Source organism: Dysidea avara, chromosome 3 (genome assembly GCF_963678975.1).
Source record: "Dysidea avara chromosome 3, odDysAvar1.4, whole genome shotgun sequence".
Taxonomy (NCBI): Eukaryota; Metazoa; Porifera; class Demospongiae; order Dictyoceratida; family Dysideidae; genus Dysidea; species Dysidea avara.
In genome coordinates this window covers 10,325,242-10,345,151 of record NC_089274.1, presented here as the reverse complement: position 1 = coordinate 10,345,151, position 19,910 = coordinate 10,325,242, and the positions used below count along the sequence as shown (strand labels likewise).

Sequence of the window (19,910 nt, the reverse complement as noted above, 5' to 3'; positions counted from 1 at the left end):
GTTAAAGAATGATAGGGAAAACCAGTGGTACCACTTTAACAGAAGCCATGAAATATAATTCGATCATAGATGCATATATATTGAATCAAATGTTTGTAGCTCATCATGCACTTTCCATATAGAAGCAAAGTAGCTAGATGAACTCTGTACTGTGTGACTGAATGCATCTTATGTAAGTCGCTAGTGGCATTTTATAGTGGCTTGCATTTCTCTACTTGATGACTTGTGATATATGTATCTGAACTCTTCTACTCTTCTATAAGATGACCTTTAATGTAACAACCTTCATAGGGAGGAGCTGAGCGCTCTTTAAGAATTGCTACATAGCTGAATTCTCTAAAGAGAAACATTAATAATGCACTGATGGTTTTGTAATAAGTAAAGCATTGTTGCTCAAATGTTGGCCAGTGTTATTGTCCAGTGTCAGTCACAGTGCCAGCTGGCCAATGTTCTTGGTACCAGTATAGCAACCACAAGTACTTAATGCCTGATGACATAATTCATTTTGTGCAGTACAAAGAATATTGCTGCTAGCTTTTGCAGTAGTAGGAAATCCACTCAATTAAGTTTGATAATGAGGTAAAGACCAGCTGGCTTGCAATCACAGAATATCTTGTACTCGTGGAATAATGTCCTAAGTATTTTGCAGGAAAGTCATTTTCAGATAACTGATGATATTGTTTTGTTTGTAAATAGCCTGTGCCGAGAGCCCTATGTTTGGCATTGCAATAGTTAGCTAGCATGTTACAATTGAGTTAGACTTTATTATGTCAATTTATAATTAGGTAATCATCAAATTTGGCTGAAAATAAAAGGATGAACTCAGCTGTGTGAACAAGAGTGTGTGTGTGTGTATGTGTGTGTGTGTGTGTGTGTGTGTGTGTGTGTGTGTGTGTGTGTGTGTGTGTGTGTAGTCTGTCACTGTAACACCTATGCCAGTCAACTTATACATGCCTTTATAAAATGCATATGGTTACAAAATTAAACAGGTTGTAGGACCAGCTAGGTGTCGTACAGACCTTCAGCACTTGTACTGTAAATCCTTAATAAAGATTAGAAAGTGTTTGTGACAGTGATCAAAATGTCACATACATTATATCCCAAGCTATTAAAACACTTGATACAATGGTCACCTAAAAGTAGCAAATCTGTCACTTTACTGTTTGATCTTTAGATAAATTGATGAATATAACAGCTTCAGCAATTTGAATAGATGCTATAAGCAAGACAGACAACAAATATCATTTTCTAGCCAAAATGTTTCTCTTTAGATTGAGGTGGCAGCAAGACTTTGGTATGATAATAAGTCACAGTAAACATGGTACGTAAATGTATATCTCTTCTTTTCTTCAGAGATCACTGTGCATTGAAAATCAAGATGATCTTGAGTTGAAGATTAACTTGGAAATCACTTAATTCACTTTATAAACTTATTTGAAATGTCTTAATGCATTTTAGCACGATAAAACTATACGTCTTTAAAAGTGTTAATCGTAAACTCAACCCAAATAATAATTTTATTTTAGAAAAGTAGCACTATCTATGTGTAGCATCAAAAAGTAGTGTTTTATATGATTACCCAAGCCGCAATCAGGAATGCAATGGAATATAATGGAATGAATATATTGACTAAACTTCTTTGCTCGCTGTTTAGCTCATGTTAGTCATGCAGCTGTGTGTTTATTGTACTTTAATTATGTATATCAAGGCTTATAGACACAGTTTGTTTTGAAGATTGAATTACTCTAATAGAGCAAACAGCTATTATAAATTAAGCAGCCAATAGTGTAGTAGTACATTGACTACTTTCTTGGATTTTCCTCGTGTATTTCATATAATGTAGTTGTAGGGTTCGCACAGTATGGATACTTCTTGCATATGTGTAGAATCTTTATTAGGTACTAGACCTCTAGAAAATAAATTAATCATTCAAAAAAAAAAGATTATCAATGGATAAGAAGGAGTCCACTATTACAGTCACATCATCATCAATCCTATAGCTACCACTTCACATGGATCCCTACATGAACAGTTAGCTATAGGGCAACAAGAGCAGACATCGCATAGTTCATCGACTATGGCACCATCCTCTATCTTATTATTGATATGGTCTATATAATATATTGCAATGGTATGCAATACATATTTGTATACGTATGCATGATGTTTTATACTTTCATTTATTTGAAACCATAGTCATGTGTTTGAACTCTTATTACAGATGGTTTTTATTGATTCTTCATGTACATCAGTTATACTAGTTGTTGCAATCAGATATTAATTTGTAATAGTAATTAAGTACTATGTGTGAATGTCAGATATTTTTTGTACAATGAATTATACAAATCAAAATATTGATCTTAGTAATGTTATACGTAATCATTTGAGCCAGAGGACTAGCTTAACTGATGCCTTCACCTAGCGAGCAGTGAAACTGTGTAGATTTACAATGATACACACAACTGAGGGGTCCACATCTTGGAAACTCCTGTACAAGTTAAGCGATATAAGTTAGAGAATTATAAACAAAAAGTCAGTAAGTCTAAGTCCTTGAAATCAGGTTAGGTAATCCTAAGGCTGCAGCGAATGTTGCTGTCAGACCTTCAGTGCTGGTCACTGTAAAGTGTTAATAATAAAATAATTATGCAGTCATACACCAGAATGCTGTGTCATGAAAAGTTCTGCTTCATCATAAGATCCATCTTGGTGGCATTGGATCACTCAATAAAATTTAATAAACAAGTAATACCCAAGAACAAGATTTCTAGCTTGCATAATTGTAAAGAGTTGTCAAACACCTCACCCTAAACCTAACCTGAATAATTCAATGTAATGCAGTTTTGACACTACAACCATGCACTGTATCAAAAGGTGTATCCATAATATTAATCAAGATCGCACATGCCAAAGTTATTGGTTCAAATTTATATATATTTCCATAACATGATTTCATTTAGTAGTCTGCAAAATCCAGATTGCATTTGACTTACACCAAAACAAGTCCACACAAGCAAATCTTACCAGTATTTGTATCCTTTATGTAACACATAGCACTCTGGCCTATTTCAATGATCTGAACCATATTCATTGGCCTTTAGTTGATTAACAGGTCATGTTTTTGTAACATGCATGAATATATTTATTTTTAGGCATGTGTTTATTGTTCTTATTTACAGCAATAGTATAAAATATATAAAAAACACATGGTAATTACATTATAATAATACATACATGCACTATTTATTTTATTTATTTACCTATACTGTACAACTTCAGAAATGAAGAAAAATGTACAGACAAATCACAAAAAAAAAAATAATAATAATAATAATTCAATACAATAAGTAAATTATAATTTAATTATAGATTTAAATACTTCAAGTGAATTAGAGTCTTTAGCTAGGTTAGGTAAATCATTCCAAAGTGAAATTGTTGCTGGAAAAAATGAGGACTGATATGAGGTCTTTGATGCTTGCAATGATAGGAGGTTAAAAGGATGATAATTTCTTGTACTGGAATATGTTGCAAAGTTAGTATACAAATCAAATGGGATATCAATTTCATTGTGGATAATTTTGTACATCATGGATAATCTTAATTTTAATCATCTGCTTTCAAGTGATTCCCAGTCCAGCTGGTCCATAAGGTTAGTTACGCTAACAGTAGGGTCACGTGTGTATGTATTGGTCACAAACCGGGCTGCTCTTCGTTGTATCTGCTCTAACCGGGATATTAAGGTAGACTGCCAGGGTGCCCACACTGTTGCAGCATATTCGAGTTGGGAACGAATAAATACGGTGTATGCTAATTTCTTAGCATGGATTGAGGCACATGAGATATTACGTTTGAGAAATCCCAATGTTTTGTTGGCACTAGGGTAAAGGAATTTCTGTTTTAGTTATATATAGCTAGCAGCATTTTGTCTTGCATATATATGTTAGACTTCATGCAAAAAAGTTACAACTGTATATGAGTTTTCCTTGTCAACACTATCCAGTTTAACTTTCTCGGTTTCAAGACTATTAAGTGTGTGTATTTCATCCCATGACTGTAAAGGTTCTTTTTGTGGTCTTCAGGATCTTGGATTAATAACCAACGTATCCTCAGGGCTACATCTCTTTCATGATCATTGTTAATTTTCTGAAATAAATGTACACCACAGCTGAAAACATAAGCTTGTTACCATAAAACATGTGGACTTACCAACAGCCTAATTTGTTCACCCACATTACCCCGCTGCTAATACAAGTCCTGATAAGCACAGCTCTATGTGCAAAAAAATGTTGTAAGATGGATGGCTCCTCAGTAGCCAAAATTGGAACTGGCCTGCAGATAAATGCTATTATTATACAGCTATATACATACTTATATTGACTAACATTCCAATTTATTAGGGTTTCCACTGGTATCAATGGTACCATATTATGGCTTGGCTTCGGCACTGTTGCACCATCAATAGTTAACAATACCATTTGTATTTTCCATATAGTTTCCTAAAATGTACAATTGATCATATTCTTACAGCTATACTTACATTAATATCATCAGATTTGCATTATACTATGATGTGAAAGCATACGTGAAGAATAATATTTTGTTTACAGGTTTGCTCAGATAATGACAGACAGTAGTGTATCATGCAGACCAAGAAGCAAGTGCATAGTTTATTACCACACATGCATGTCTGAAAATATCAGTTAGCGTCAGTTTATCAGAAACGATATAGCAATAATTAATTTTAAACGTGAATTTTCTCCACTAATAAATATCAATACTTTTTACTAACTATTTTTCTATATTCTACGCTGAGGGTTACACAGCAAATGGTCTTGGTAAACCGTAACTGCAAAACTTTCCCTATTTACAGTGTATAGAAGTTTGATGTTTGTCACAATAAAGTTATTAACTTTGTGTATACAGAAACTTTGGCAAGCATATAGTACTGCATAAGCACCATCATAACAAGTATTATACCATAACAGATACAATGTGACAATACTAATGTGCTGAAATACGTAGGAGTGACTACAACACACATTCTTTGTTACGACCTCTGTGCTACTCTAATAGAGCAATCAGCTATTAAGCAGTCACTACATGCTTCAGTTCTGGTTAGGTACATCAATGTCTATAAATAGAAGAACTGGTCCTAATGACACACCAATCAACCACACTGCATGGTAACTCTAAAGCTAATTAAAATGTTTCGCCTATACCTCTACCTACAGAGCAGAACTAATACAGCTAGGACAAAGAATAAAACAGAGAAATGAAAAGGGCCTAACGAAGGCATCCCTCCTCCAGTGCTAGGTCAACTGATGCTGGAACCATTACAATATGGAAAGAGCTAATCCACTAGCTAATTACTGATTTAGCAAGTGAGGTGGAGCCAATAACTTGTGGAGAAGGCCATTCCGTTCTCTTGTTCCTCTATAGCTAACTGTTCGTGTATATAGGGATCCATACATAGTGGTAACTCTAGGATTGATGATGATGTGACTGTAATAGTGGACTCATTTTTATCCATTGATAAGCTCTTCTTTGAATCATTATTTTTTAGAGGTCTAGTACCTAATTGGGGATTCTACACACATGCAAGCAGTAGCCATACTATGTGAACCCTACAACTACATTACATGAATGACACGAGGAGAATCCAAGAAAGTAGTCAATGTACTACTATACTAGCGGCTGCTTAATTTATATTGCACTGATAGCCATTTGCTCTATTAGAGTAATCCAATCTTCAAAACAAACTGTGTGTCTATAAGCCTAGATATACGTAAAGTAAAATAAACACACGCAACTGCACAACTGACACAGGCTAAACAGCGAGCAAACAAGTTGGGTCAATATGTTCATTCCATTACATTCCATTGCATTCCTGATTGTAGTTCAGGTTATCCTGTATTTTTGTGGAACAGTATATAACACTACTGTTAGTTGCTACACATAGATGGTGCTAATTCTGCTAAACTAAAATAATTATTTGGGCTGTGTTTACAATTAACACTTCTAAAGACGTATAGTATTAACATGCTAAAATGCATTAAGAGTTTCAAAATGAGTTTATAGATGATTTCCAAGTTAATCTCCAACTCAATTATCATCTTTATTTTCAACGTGTAGCGATCTCTGATGAAAGAAGATATATACGTTTATGTACCATGTTTACTGTGACATCTTATCATACCAAAGTCTTGCTGCCACCTCAATCTAAAGAGAAACATTAACGCAAGAAAACGATACTTGTTGTTAATGTATTTGCTGCTTGTAATAAACAATTTTTGTCATAAGCAATAATTTAACATTCTTACTGGACAATATTGTAGTTATTGCCTGTACCATACAATTCCAGTTAATTCGTTGACGTATGTCTTAATGGGAAATAATATAAATATATGTACAGTACAATGCACCTGATTTTTCGTTCAGCCTTTGTCTCTTTCTTCCAAATTGTTGTCCTGGTTTGCTTCATGAATTCTTTCTTAGTTTTGTAAAGTTAATCGGTGGCTGCTCCTTTGAAACCATATTGAGGCTCATCTTAGCTGCAAGGATGTGGTATCATCCTTGCCTTGTTGGGCATGTGCATGTTTCCTTTGGAAATAATTTTACCATCCTTTGCGTACCATGTCCTTTAACAATAAATACTTGCATTTTAGTATTAAAAACTATATCTTACATTTTAAACATTTCAGCAGCTTGTGAATGCAGGGACAAGTGTGAGAAAGGTGGACTGTCTTGACTATCAGCTTCTTCATCTTTTTCTCCTAAACCACCACTGCCTGATGGTTGTCGATTTATTAGAATGCAGTGTACAATTTCATTAGGATGACTGTACAATGTAGCAAAATCATCTAAGCAATCAACACGTGCTGCTTCATATCTATAATGGTAGGATCCTTTTCCTGACATGCCTCTTCTTATTTCATTGATGTAATACACTTGGAGCTGTTATATTGATAACACAAAGTTGTCAACTGGCATTGGCTTTCAATTCTCCCAATCTTTCGTCACCCTAAGATTAGTAATCATAATAATAATTATACAACCAAGTACTAAGAATAATACGAAACGCGGTTAAAATTACGTCATAAATAATTAATAATTAATGTTTGAGAAAACTACGAGGCCTAGAGACATAAACTAACCAGGGGTCGATTTGCCTGTGAACGAAGGCACAAATGTATAATCGCTGCGCCCGTTCGTACTGATGACTTGACCATACGTGCAGAGATGCCAACCTCTGAACAATTTTAGGAGCGAGACCTGAAACATTACCACCAATGTGGTCCTATGTGGACCAGACTCAAGTGCAGTTCCAGGATTGTTGGTAATAAAGACCAAAAAAAAAAAAAAAAGATCACAACATGCTCAAAGTACAAAAATAAGCACAGGACTGTCCAATTTAAACACAGGGCTAATCATGAAGCAGAGCAGGCATGAGAAATGTGTGAGAACTAAGCTGAAAGAGTGAGATACAGTGTGAGATTACTAGCCAAAGAGTGAGACTCACACCTAATGCATAAGAGTTGGCATGTCTGTACGTGTAATTCTATATAACGCCCGGTACCACACCCTTGCTTAATTACAGATTGCACGAAGGAGAAGATTAGTGAATGTCCCTGTAGTGACTGCAGGAGAGCCAGAGGCCACTTTACATGTAAACAAGAAGATTACAAGTAAGTCTTTATGTTTGTAACGTCTCAAGTCTCCAACCTTCCAGTCACATAAAATATGTGACTGTCTCTGGGAAAACTGGTCTTATCGCCCATTTAAAAGTATCGAGAAACGTCGGTTTTAAATATTCTGTGTGTTGTAGCTGGCCAATGGTGGTAGCTACGCGTACCAATTTTTCACACGTTTCACAACAATTTCTTACCTTCCTGATCATCCACTGAAGAAGTAGTCAACAGCTAAGTTTCCCGCCATTTTAGATAGTTTTTAAACCGAGGTTGTCTGTATCAGGCAAGCTCTTGAAGGGGTGGGAGGCGGGGGCCCTGGAAGGCGGGCAAGATGGTGTTCAAAAATTGAAAAGAGACGTGCTAGGATGAATTAGGCCAAGTTATAGGCCATTCAGGGCTCAGAACTGGCTAAAATGAAAGGAAATTTACAGCACAGGTCATTGTCCAACACCACAGAGCTGTACAGCCACACACAGCCATCTCCTGGTCGGCCAGGGCTCCATCAAGACCCCAGACCACTCGTACGGCTCGCCACTGTGCTCTAGAAAAGCAGCCAGCAAAAGCAGACCACTTTACTCTGGTCGACTGTGGCAGTGAAACTTGATAGTGCATTCATTAAGCTTTGTGTTTGTGTGAAAAAATCAAACTTCCTGTCTTGGGCGATAAGAACGGTTTTCGTAGATCCAGTCACATATGTAATTAATTAACAATACAAGAAAACAATAAAGGCTGTGCCTAGAGTCACAGCAATCACATGAATTTTAAAAAACTTAGACAAAAAAACCTAAGAAAATGAAAAACTTTTTTGGCTAAAGTGAGGCTTGAGCCCGGGAGATCTCATACTCTAGCCCAGCGCTCTACCACTGACTGTATCACTGCGGTTCCAGCTACCCTACTCCCTTAGTTTGTACCTTATACATGTCATTCACGAAGAAGCCTATATAAATAACACTAGTAAAGAAGAAATTAAACCTGAATCCTTACCCTAACCCTAACTCTAAAGTACAAGGCGCATCCCCCAAAGTCGAATGCTTGGGGCATACTAGGCGTGTCCCCTAAAGTTGAATGCTCTGGGCATACTACTAGGCACGTGCCCTAAAGTCGAATACTTGGGAAATACTAGACTCCTGCCACCCTACAAACTCAACAAAAACTTACCTTCATACAACTAGTGTGTGAATTCTGGGTGACTGCGCCGTGACTTTAGCAGTAAAATGTCCAGCCACGGTGCTGTGACTCTAGGCACAGCGAACATTAAAACACATGCCACGCTCTTTACAACAAGTACACGAATCACAGTAGGGATATAACACTTCTTATTGTTTTACAGTGATTTAATATCATGGACTACTCCAACTTGTTTCAGTACTTTTTATCGATGTGCTATGGTCCCTACTCTAGTTGAAAATTCCAAATTTTTTCGTGTACTTGTTTGTTAACTTTTTTTGTAAATAATTTTACTATGACTGGTGAACCCACGCATACCACATCTGAAAATGCACCGTGCGCCCCAGCTATATCAATTATCGTGTGAAAAGTGAAGTATCCATTACGCTTCGTTGTCAGCTATGTTCAACCCGTTACACAGCATTTCGAATCAAGAACTGTTCGAAAAGCACCTCTACAATCCACGCATACCAAAAGAAATAAATCGTGCCGTGTGCCCCAATCATATTAATTATCGTTTGAAAAGTGAAGTATACATTACGCTTCGCTGTCGGCTATGTTCAACCCATTACACAGCAGTACGAATCAAGAACTGTTTAAAAAGCACCTCTGCATATCAAAATAGCCACGATGAAAAATACGGACGATTTCCGTTTTGAAGGGAAGCCATCATGTGCTCGCGCCAAATAGACACCTTTCCCTGTCAGCAAAGATGAATAGGACACAAAGGGGACACTGGTAAGTCCATGAAGAATGCATTGTACGTACTGCGGTATGCCAAAAGGCACCTGTCGGGTTGAAGCGACGTCGAACAGTGAAAAATCAAGCACGTAGCCTTAACCGTTATCAAGTTACGCTTGTCTGAAGGCATCAGTCAGTCAGTCAGTTACTCAGTCAGTAGAAAATTCCATTGAATAAACAATTTTTAAAATTCCGTAGCAAATTGTTGAAAGCGTTTCGGGTCGATCTGAAAGATTGTTTGGGCTTAGTTTTACCTCACCAATACTGCCTCATCGTTGTAAGGGAAAATTGAGGCTGATTTTTGGGTGGTATTATTTCGTGGGCCACGCCTACTCCTTTGTGGTCCCTACTATACAGTTACTATCGTACTGTATGATACAATTACATATAAAATACAAGTAAACAATCTTGTATTGTGCAGCTGGCATGGCGAACTTCCTTTGTGTTGGTGTCAGGCAATTCAATACATGCTTAATCGCCTTCACCTTAGGTTCTGGCTGGCTTCCTTTATCTGGTTCATCTGGCTTGCATACTCCTACAGTATTGTGCAGCTATCTCCTGCAAGTTGTGTATGCATAATTATAGTGTGTCACCCATCACTGTGCCATTGCTACACCACTGATGAACCTTATTTAGCTCCAGTCGATGTTGATACGTACTGTACTGTATATTGGCTAATAATTTTTATCTGTTGATGTTGCATACAATACTGCAATAATGTAGAGTTCTCTCCTGTATGTTTTGTATACATAATTACATATACTGTGTACACATCACTGTGCCATTACCACACCAATGATGTACTGGCACTTAGCTACCGGTGGTCTTTAGTTACGATGCCACTATTGTGTTGTATCTGTCACTACTGTGACATATTGAGTTGATTTGGGGATCGTGCTTTCACCACTTAATAGCCTCACCAGAGGGGCTGTCACGTTGGTGTATGTACTTGGTTGTATGTGACGCGGTCCTAGTAATAATAATAATAGTTAATAGTAATAATTATAATAATCTACGTTCATATATGTAACACTTTACTATAAAGCTACATACCTATTAATGCTCAGATGAATTTTAAAGGCAGAATTTCAGGTGGCGCATAAAACTTTTGGGCTGATCCCTACTTACGTAAATGGTACTACCATACCGTTTGATAGATATTAATATTAACTGATTTTAATTATGTGGGTGGGCAATATTTCTTTAATCACAGATAATGCATGGAGAGAAACTACACACAAGCCAGGGATAATATAGGAGAGGGGGAAGCAAAATTCATGTGTCTCTCCAGCAAGGAAGCACAATGATGGTAGCTATTAGCAATGGGACACTAAGGGAAACAATGATAGATGGAAATTTGTTTCTTGCACCTTCATTTATTCATGTTGCAGATCAGAGGAGGGGCATGACATTAATAGGATGACAGTCAATAATAGTAGGTCCACTTAGGCCACTCCAAATAAATTCTATTTCCCAGCATATTTACATGCACGGGGGCAGTCCATTCTCATTATAAGATTGGCAGCTGTTCAAGCCATTATCTGCCTGGCACATCCACAAAAAAGCTGCATAAAACCATGTTTAATGTACAAGGATGGATCCAGGGGGTGGGGGGCTTTGGAGGCTGAAGCCCCCCTCCCCTCACTTTTAGGCTTTACTCAATCAATATGCCGAGGATTATAATGAAATTTTGTCTTAGCATAATTATATGATCACTAATAATACAAATACTCATAAACCCACCTTATAAACATCTTTCCAAGGCATTATCAGCGGATTTATGCTAAAGGTTATGCAAAAAGTACCTGAATCTGCATTGGAGGTGTACAAGATAGAGATACTCTAATAGAGCAGTCACATAACTACTTTAATAGAACACTCAGCAGATAAATAATAGTTGGTTCTGTAATGGAATTTATCCGTATCTATACATACAATGAAGTGTATTGGTCTGTTTAATAGGCTTGATTCATCTACTTGTGTAGTTCACAATTTCCATCGAAATGCTCTCAGATCCAATGTCGTATCATTCAAAATAATTTCAAATTTTTCCACTTTCAACATTATCATTCTAACATGCACCTATTATTGCACAATTATGAGAGGGTGCATCATGTGCTTGGTTGTCTGAATCTACCAAAACCTTTCCATTAACAAATGCTGCAGAGAGCCATACCTATAATCTAAAGGCAGTATATAAAGTATAAATGTGCATTTTATGTGTGGAAATGTTTCCAAATTGCAGTATTTTAGCATCTAATTTTCAAATTTTTCCTGGGGGGGAGGGGTGGCATGCCCCCAGACCCTCCTAGTTCACACATCTCCACCCAAGGGATTAGTAGCTTGAGTTAGCCCCTCTCCCCTTTTATAAATCTTAGATCCGCCCCTGAGGTACCTTCCTTGTAAGTTGGAAAAATAACACAAATGTGAATTTGTGCAAACTGATAGCACTGCTGACACTGTTACAATATAGTTTTATTGCGCCTGCACAGTATGCAAGAATTACCACAAAAATAATGGAAGAATACAGAATAATGGAACATTTAGAGCTGACAATAACCAGTGAACGGAAGAGAGAATTTATTGGGAGGGTCATTGGACAATTAACACTACTATTTGGTAGAGGCCTTAAAAATTATATAAAACGAGTAATTAGTTGACTTGCATACACGGATACATTTAATAGCTATACCAGATCCTTGTGCACTACACTACCTGGCACTAGCAACCTAGTTGTCTTTTCATGTCATCCTTATTAGTTCTATATTGCTTGTTTCCCATCACCAAGAGTTCATAATAATATACTGAGGAGAGTATCCTACTCTCATATACCACTGTAGAAGGGCATCTAGTGAAGATATGACGTACTACTTCCGAGTTCTCCCGTTTCTCTTTGTATAATTAATGATGTTGTTAATTGAACAAAATATCAATTGAACACATGCCTAACAGCGTTGCTAGCTGTAGTGATAGACATTGTGATTTTGTAGTTATAGTAAATTATGTAATAGGCCATGTGTGAGATGCATGCGTGTAATTATAGTATATGATGTAATAGGCAAGTGGGAAATGCGTGTGAGTAATTAGAGAGAGAGAACAACGTGATTGTACATGGCGTATGTGTTTGATTTTAAATCAGTTTTAATCTCATCTATAGAACTCTATACGTGACACTACATGGTGACAGGAGTCTACGAACCATTCCTGTGACGTTTTAAAGTTGTACGCTACCATTTGAAGTGATTCGCTCAGTTTTCAGCCTAATCACATGGCCAGTTACCAAGTGGCAGCACCCGAGCCATTTAATTTCAGCTGCCCTTCAGAGTGGGAGAAATGGATATGCCGATTTGACCGCTTTCGACTAGTGTCGGGGATTCACAAAAAGGAGGAGGCCTCGCAAGTAAACACTTTGATATATTCAATGGGCGACAGAGCGGATGACATCCTGCGATCCTTTCGTCTCACTGATGAAGACTCTAAGAAATACAAGACTGTTAAGGAGAAATTCGACAATTACTTTGCTAAGCGGCACAACACAATCTTTGAGCGGGCTCGATTCAACCTACGCAAACAAGAACAGGGCGAATCAGTTAATACCTTTATCACCACTCTATATGAGCTAGCTGAACATTGTTCTTATGGTCAACTACACGACGAAATGATTAGTGGTGGGCATCAGGGACTCCAATCTTTCAGAGAAACTACAGCTTGATGACAAACTAACTCTGGAAACAGCCAATCAACGTGTCCGCCAATCTGAAGCTATTAAACAGCAACAACCTCTACTGAGAGAAGAGCAACAAAGCGGAAATATGGATGATGTTCCAATTGGATCTATTCGAAAGAAGGCAGTTGTCAGTAAGTCGCCACACACACACGTAATGTAGATTACTCACCACAACAGACAAACACTATGACTAGATCATGTACTTACTGTGGTAAATCACCTGCTCATGTACGTAAATATTGTGCAGCACGAAATGCTACTTGCCGACTGTGTGGTAAATTAGGCCACTTTCAAACAGTATGTCGAAGTTCGACACAACATGTGAGAGATATACACGCAACTGACCCAGTTCCACAGGATCGTGCTTATCTACCAAGTAACTGTGATGACGAGAATGGGTTCCTTGGTGCTGTGACTTCCGAAACTCCACAGCAAAATCCATGGGCAGTAACAATTCAATTGAATAGTGTACCCATAGAATTCCACATAGACACAGGAGCCGAGGTTACTGTTATCACTGAAGCCCTCTATCACAAAGTTGGCTCTCCTTCCCTGACAGTATCAGATCAAACCCTTAAGGGTGCTAATAACCAATCTCTGTGTGTTAAAGGCATGTTTGTAGGCCGTTTCTACTACTGTGATACTTACACTGATCAACACTGCTATGTTATTAGAGATTTAGCAAAGCCACTTTTGGGCCGCCCAGCCATAGAAAAGTTAAATTTGTTGGCCAGAGTACGAGCTATACAGAAAGCTGCTTCACCCGCAGAACAGTTTCCACAATTATTTACAGGCTTGGGGAAGCTGCCAGGGCTCTATACAATCAAACTTTTAGAGGGGGCTAAGCCTTTCTCTCTACATGTTCCCTGTCGGGTAGCTGTGCCACTCATGGATGCAGTAAAACAAGAGTTAAACCGTATGGAACAATTGGGGGTCATTGCTCTGGTTCAAGAGCCAACACCCTGGTGCTCAGGTATGGTGGTTGTTCCGAAACCTAATGGTCAAGTGCGAATCTGCGCGGATCTAACCCAATTTAACAAGAGTGTTTGTAGAGAGAGGTATCCACTTCCGGCAGTAGAACAAATCCTCTCACAGTTGGCTGGTGCCACAGTTTTTTCAAAACTGGATGCCAATTCCGGTTTTTGGTAGATTCCACTTGCACCAGAGTCGACCCTTCTGACAACATTTATCACACCCTTTGGCCGCTATTGTTTTCATAGACTTCCCTTTGGCATCACATCTGCCCCAGAATATTTCCAACATCAAATGGCACAAATTCTAAAGGATCTAGATGGTGTTGTATGTCTCATGGACGATGTCCTGATATATGGCAAAACACAAGAAGAGCATGATCACCGTTTACTCAATGTGTTACAAACCATGCAATCTGCTGGTATGACTCTGAACAAGACTAAATGCCAATTCTCTCAAAAGCAAGTTCTATTCTTAGGACAGTTAATTGATGGAACTGGCATCAAACCAGATCCAGCCAAGATTTTGGCAATTCAGAAATGCCAACTCCTAAGAATATTTCTGAACTACGTAGATTTTTAGGCATGGTTAACCATCTTAGCAAATTTACACCATGCTTGGCTGACAAGACAAAGCCCTTGAGAGACTTGCTTGTCAAAGACCGTCATTGGGTTTGGGGTGAAATGCAACAGAAGGCCTTTGAACGTCTAAGACAAATGCTCACATCTAGTCCAGTGCTTGCTCTGTTTAATCCAAGATCTCCTACGGTAGTTTCAACTGACGCATCATCTTATGGCCTGGGGGCTGTGCTACTCCAACAGCAACCACAAGGTGGACTACAGCCAGTCGCATACATATCTCGATCGTTAACCACCACTGAGCAAAGATATGCTCAAATAGAAAAGGAATCTTTAGCTTTAACGTGGGCTTGCGAGCGTTTTGCAGACTACTTAGTAGGCTTGACTTTTCACATTAACACTGACCATAAACCTTTAGTGTCACTGTTCAGTACGAAAAGTCTTGATGACTTGCCAATTTGAGTTCAGAGGTTCCGCATGCGAATGATGAGGTTCAAATATACAATATCACATGTTCCTGGCAAGCAACTTCTCATTGCTGATATGTTGTCTCGGGCACCAACAGAACCACCCAGTACCAATGATCTTCAATTCGAAGCTCACACTCAAGCACAGTCCTGCAAGTTATTCCGGCTACTGAACAGCGCCTTGCACAAATTAAAGAAGCACAATCACAGGATAGAGTGTGTATCCAAGTGAAGCAGTACTGCCAGACTCAGTGGCCTAACAGAACATCTCTCTCGAAAGAACTTTTCCCATACTACCTTGTTCGTACAGAACTCTCAATTGAAGCTGGCTTGTTAATGAGAGGTTGCAGAATTGTTGATTCCACTACAACTACAATCTGAGATTTTGGACAAGCTCCATGATGGTCACCTTGGTATTACAAAGTGCCGGGCTCGAGCCAGACAATCTGTTTGGTGGCCAGGACTCACAACTCACCTTGCAGGAAAAGTCAAGACCTGCATAGAATGTTGCAAAAACCAGTCTCAGAGTGCAGAACCCATGTTGTCTTCCTCTCTACCTGAACTTCCTTGGCAAAAAGTCGGCACTGATTTGTTTGAATGGAAGAAGAATCATTATCTCCTCATAGTGGACTATTTTTCGAGGTTTATTGAGATATCTAAACTGAACAGACTGACATCAGATGAAATCATTATTCACACTAAGAGCATCTTTGCTCGACATGGCATCCCTGAGGTGGTATACTCAGACAATGGTCCTCAATTCCGTTCCGACGTTTACAGGCAATTTGCTATCAATTATCAATTTAACCATGTCACCAGCAGTCCATATTTTCCCCAAAGCAATGGTGAGGCTGAACGGGCTGTTGGCACAATCAAGAATTTATTAAAGAAGGAAGGGGATCCTTATCTGGCTCTCTTGGCCTACCGCAGTACTCCTCTAGAGATTGGATACAGCCCTTCACAGCTTTTGATGAATAGGGCTCTCCGTCCAACAGTCCCAACAACACGAGAGCAGAGAAAGCCCGAGGTTCCGAGCTTGAATGTAGTGAAAGAACGGGATGCATTGTTGAAGACTAGACAAAAGAACAATTTCGATAAACATCATGGAACCAGGGAATCGCCGCCTTTAAACACAGGACAGTTAGTTTGGCTACCAGAATCAAATGTTACTGTAAATGTTGGGGAACAAGTTGCTCCTAGATCCTACTCAGTAGCAACCCCGCAAGGGAAAGTGAGAAGATCTGATTCAACTCCCAGAAACAATTACCACCTCCAATCCCCTAGAGAGTACGACTCCTAAGCTTCCAATTCGCAGAAGTATGAGGGAGACAAATCCTCCCAAGAGGTTAATATCTGATCCGAACTGGACATGATCTCCTGTAAAGGGGAGATGTAGTGATAGACACAATTGTGATTTATGTATTGTGATTTTGTAGTTATAGTAAATTATGTAATAGGCCATGTGTGAGATGCATGCGTGTAATTATAGTATATGATATAAGGCAAGTGGGAAATGCGTGTGTGTAATTAGAGAGAGAGAACAACGTGATTGTACATGGCGTATGTGTTTGATTTTAAATCAGTTTTAATCTCGTCTATATAGAACTCTATACGTGACACTACACTAGCAACCAAACTAACTCTAGCTTTAGCGCTTCTCACTAAATTACAAGTGTGTTTCATGGGTTTAGACAACTGTGTAGGCATTTCTTTCCAGGCCATTTATGAACACTGCATTCCTGAGCATTGCAAGTGTCTTGGCAAGTGTAGCACAGGTGCTAACGATTCACAGCTACTCATATGTCACAAACCACAACACCTTATCGTTATGTCATAATTTCACAATATGCCCTTTTACAGGGGTATATGAGAGTAGGATACTTTCCTCAGTATATATTACGAACTCTTGCCTTCACTAGAGCAAAAACTGGTGCTGGAAGGAGGTGACTATTGATTAATTATACAATTACTTGAGTATGTGACTGTTCTATTCAGTGGAGCAGCTATTGTGATCTTGAAGGTACAAAAACTGTGTACCCATACACCCCGTTGAACAAGCATCATTACCCTTCTCCTACATTGCATAGCTAATTACCTCAACACTAGGTCGTTTAGTACTTCTCTATATCATGAAATAGTGTACTCACGTGATCCATAATCGAATAGTTAAAATTAATTTGATGTGCCGGTACAAACAAAAAAACTAGTGTCTACTTTCGGACTTTTCCATTAAACTATCATGTCTCGTGTCTGACACAATATTCTTTTATCTAATCCGGCTTACCTAATTACGATAAGCGGTGACAGCTTTCGAGCAGGAGGTCAAGACCGACTCTGCCCAACTTTTCACTGGTAGCCAGACCTTGTGAATAAGGACAATCAGTCTTCATTCCACTCGCTTTGTTCACACTGTTCGTGACACTGTTGCATAGGATGCGGTCCTGATCACAAGCCTCATACCACAAGCTAATCACACGTGATCTAGTCTCGTGCCAGACCACAGCCGGCTAGACTAAAGGCGGGACTACAGTAGTCGGGTCGGCTACGCCAGACTAGGACTACAGGTGATCGCTTATGATCAAGGGCGTCAGAGTCGAGGTCAGAGTAGGTGCGACCAGTGAGCACTACGGTCACCACCTTACCACTTTTTGGCTGAAATAAAATAAAAACTTGCAAAGTTGATAAAGCTAAAACTAAAAGTAGTGAACATGGAATACTTAGCATATATTTAATGGCAACAATTGACCAGAAGCAACACCTATCTAAGCTTCAAGTCGAGTTCGTCCGTATTAAGCGCCTCTAAAATAATTATTTTAATGCTTAAAATTAATGTGTTTGTGTCTACTTTGGAAATATTTATATATTAGTATAATAGTAAGATTTAAGTGTTTAAAAGGTACTTTTTGATCCCTGACCAGTTTTGTTATTGAACACTTTTCAGGCCAGCTAGCTACGTGACTAGCTAGCACCTTTCATACAGTACTCCAGCCCAAAACTTCCTTCAGATAACATCTCAGAGTGTGCAGTTTCAAACTGAAATTTTCTGGAAGCATGCCCCCCAGGCTCCCCTAGACTGAGCCTTACCACTTTCACTTTTACTCAGTGTTTATTCTAGGGCTGTTAGGGGGGGAACTTTCCCCCCTAAAATCTCACACTTACCCCCTAAAATTGTGAGTGACTACTACTACACTGTACTTAGGTTAAACTTGTTTTATAAATAGGACACACAATTATCAAAGTGCCTTCAGATTCAATCTCAGAATGTTCAAGATGTAAAATTTTCCCAGGTTAAAAATTGCAGTCACATGAACCTTAAAATGTTCTCAGACTCAGTATCAGATCATTTAATGTTTAAAAACCTCCACATGTACGACTGACAAAAGTTCCCATGTGATGGCTATTCAATAACTATCTGAGAGCCTAAGTGTACCCAGAGTTGTTATCTATATGACTTAGCTGTCAAAACTGAATTCAGAAAGTGTCACTCATGTATCGAGTTATTTTCCCTGATTAAAATAAAGCTCTACTGATCTGGCTTCACCCAATCACAAAAATTAAAATCAACCATGACAAGCCTTAAATGACTAAATAGTTTGGCAACTGTTTTACATATACTTGTGAACTTGAAAATATACTTACTGTAACTAGCTTTCACCTGGTCACCCCCCAAATTCTTGATTCCCCCCAATGGTAAAATCCTAGAATAAACACTGCAGTTTTACTCTGACACCCCTGTTTATGATTGTGATGAAATATGGGCAAAGGCAAAGCCTGTATACCTGATCAATAAATTCAGGGGCGGATCCAGGGTTTGGCAAGGGAGGTGCACCAAGGTAGTGGGCATATAAATGTCATGTCTTAAAAGTCACTAGAGCCACCAAACACAAGATAATATCTGACTATTACCTGCACGACACTCTGTTACAAATAGTTGAGAATTGTAAGTACCAGGGTGTAACTATACAATCAGATCTAAAGTGGTCCAAACATATACTCAATATTACTGTTAAAGCCAGCCGTACCTTGTCCTTCCTAAGAAGAAATCTTAAATTAAATAATCAAAGAAACTGCCTATTTTTCCTTAGTCCGACCACAATTGGAATATGCAAAAGAAGAGACATAGAGAAATTAGAGAAGATTAATCGAAGAACTGCAAGGTTTGTTACAAACAATTTTTATCATACTAGCAGCGTATCAAGTATGATTCATCAACTTGGATGGCAACAACTAGAAACTCATATAGACATAACTTCTGTTTGTGCTTCCTTTTTAGATCATTCATAACTTGACATGTGTCCCACTCAGTGACATTATTTCATCTAATACCACAACAGCAGAATCCACCATCACAAGAAGATCTAGATCTCACACGAATAATATCTTAGTTCCACTTGCAAGGACAGACACTTATCAGCACTCGTTCGGACCTAATGCTTGTAATATCTGGAATAACTTACCTAATCACATCAAAGAAATTACCTCTATAAGAATCAAATTAATCTTTTGTAATTGCATACATGTCCCCCCCATGTAAAGTCTTCACTTACAAAGTTGACACAATAATAAATAAAAT

At 38.4% G+C, this 19,910-nt stretch overlaps 1 long non-coding RNA gene across 5 annotated transcripts; it reads right to left on the bottom strand.

Moving 5' to 3' along the window:
• Nucleotides 1-3,225: 3,225 nt before the first annotated feature.
• Nucleotides 3,226-17,818, bottom strand: LOC136249302 (uncharacterized). 5 transcript variants are annotated; one of them, XR_010698150.1, is made up of 7 exons: nucleotides 17,622-17,818; nucleotides 6,683-7,018; nucleotides 6,420-6,635; nucleotides 6,194-6,216; nucleotides 4,380-6,135; nucleotides 4,204-4,326; nucleotides 3,227-4,140 (listed from the first exon to the last, which is right to left on the bottom strand). It is a non-coding gene; the product is annotated as an uncharacterized lncRNA (long non-coding RNA). The 5 variants fall into 5 exon arrangements; XR_010698148.1 differs by having other exon boundaries at nucleotides 3,226-4,140; nucleotides 6,194-6,635; XR_010698149.1 differs by having other exon boundaries at nucleotides 4,380-6,216.
• Between the last annotated feature and the right edge of the window lie 2,092 nt (nucleotides 17,819-19,910).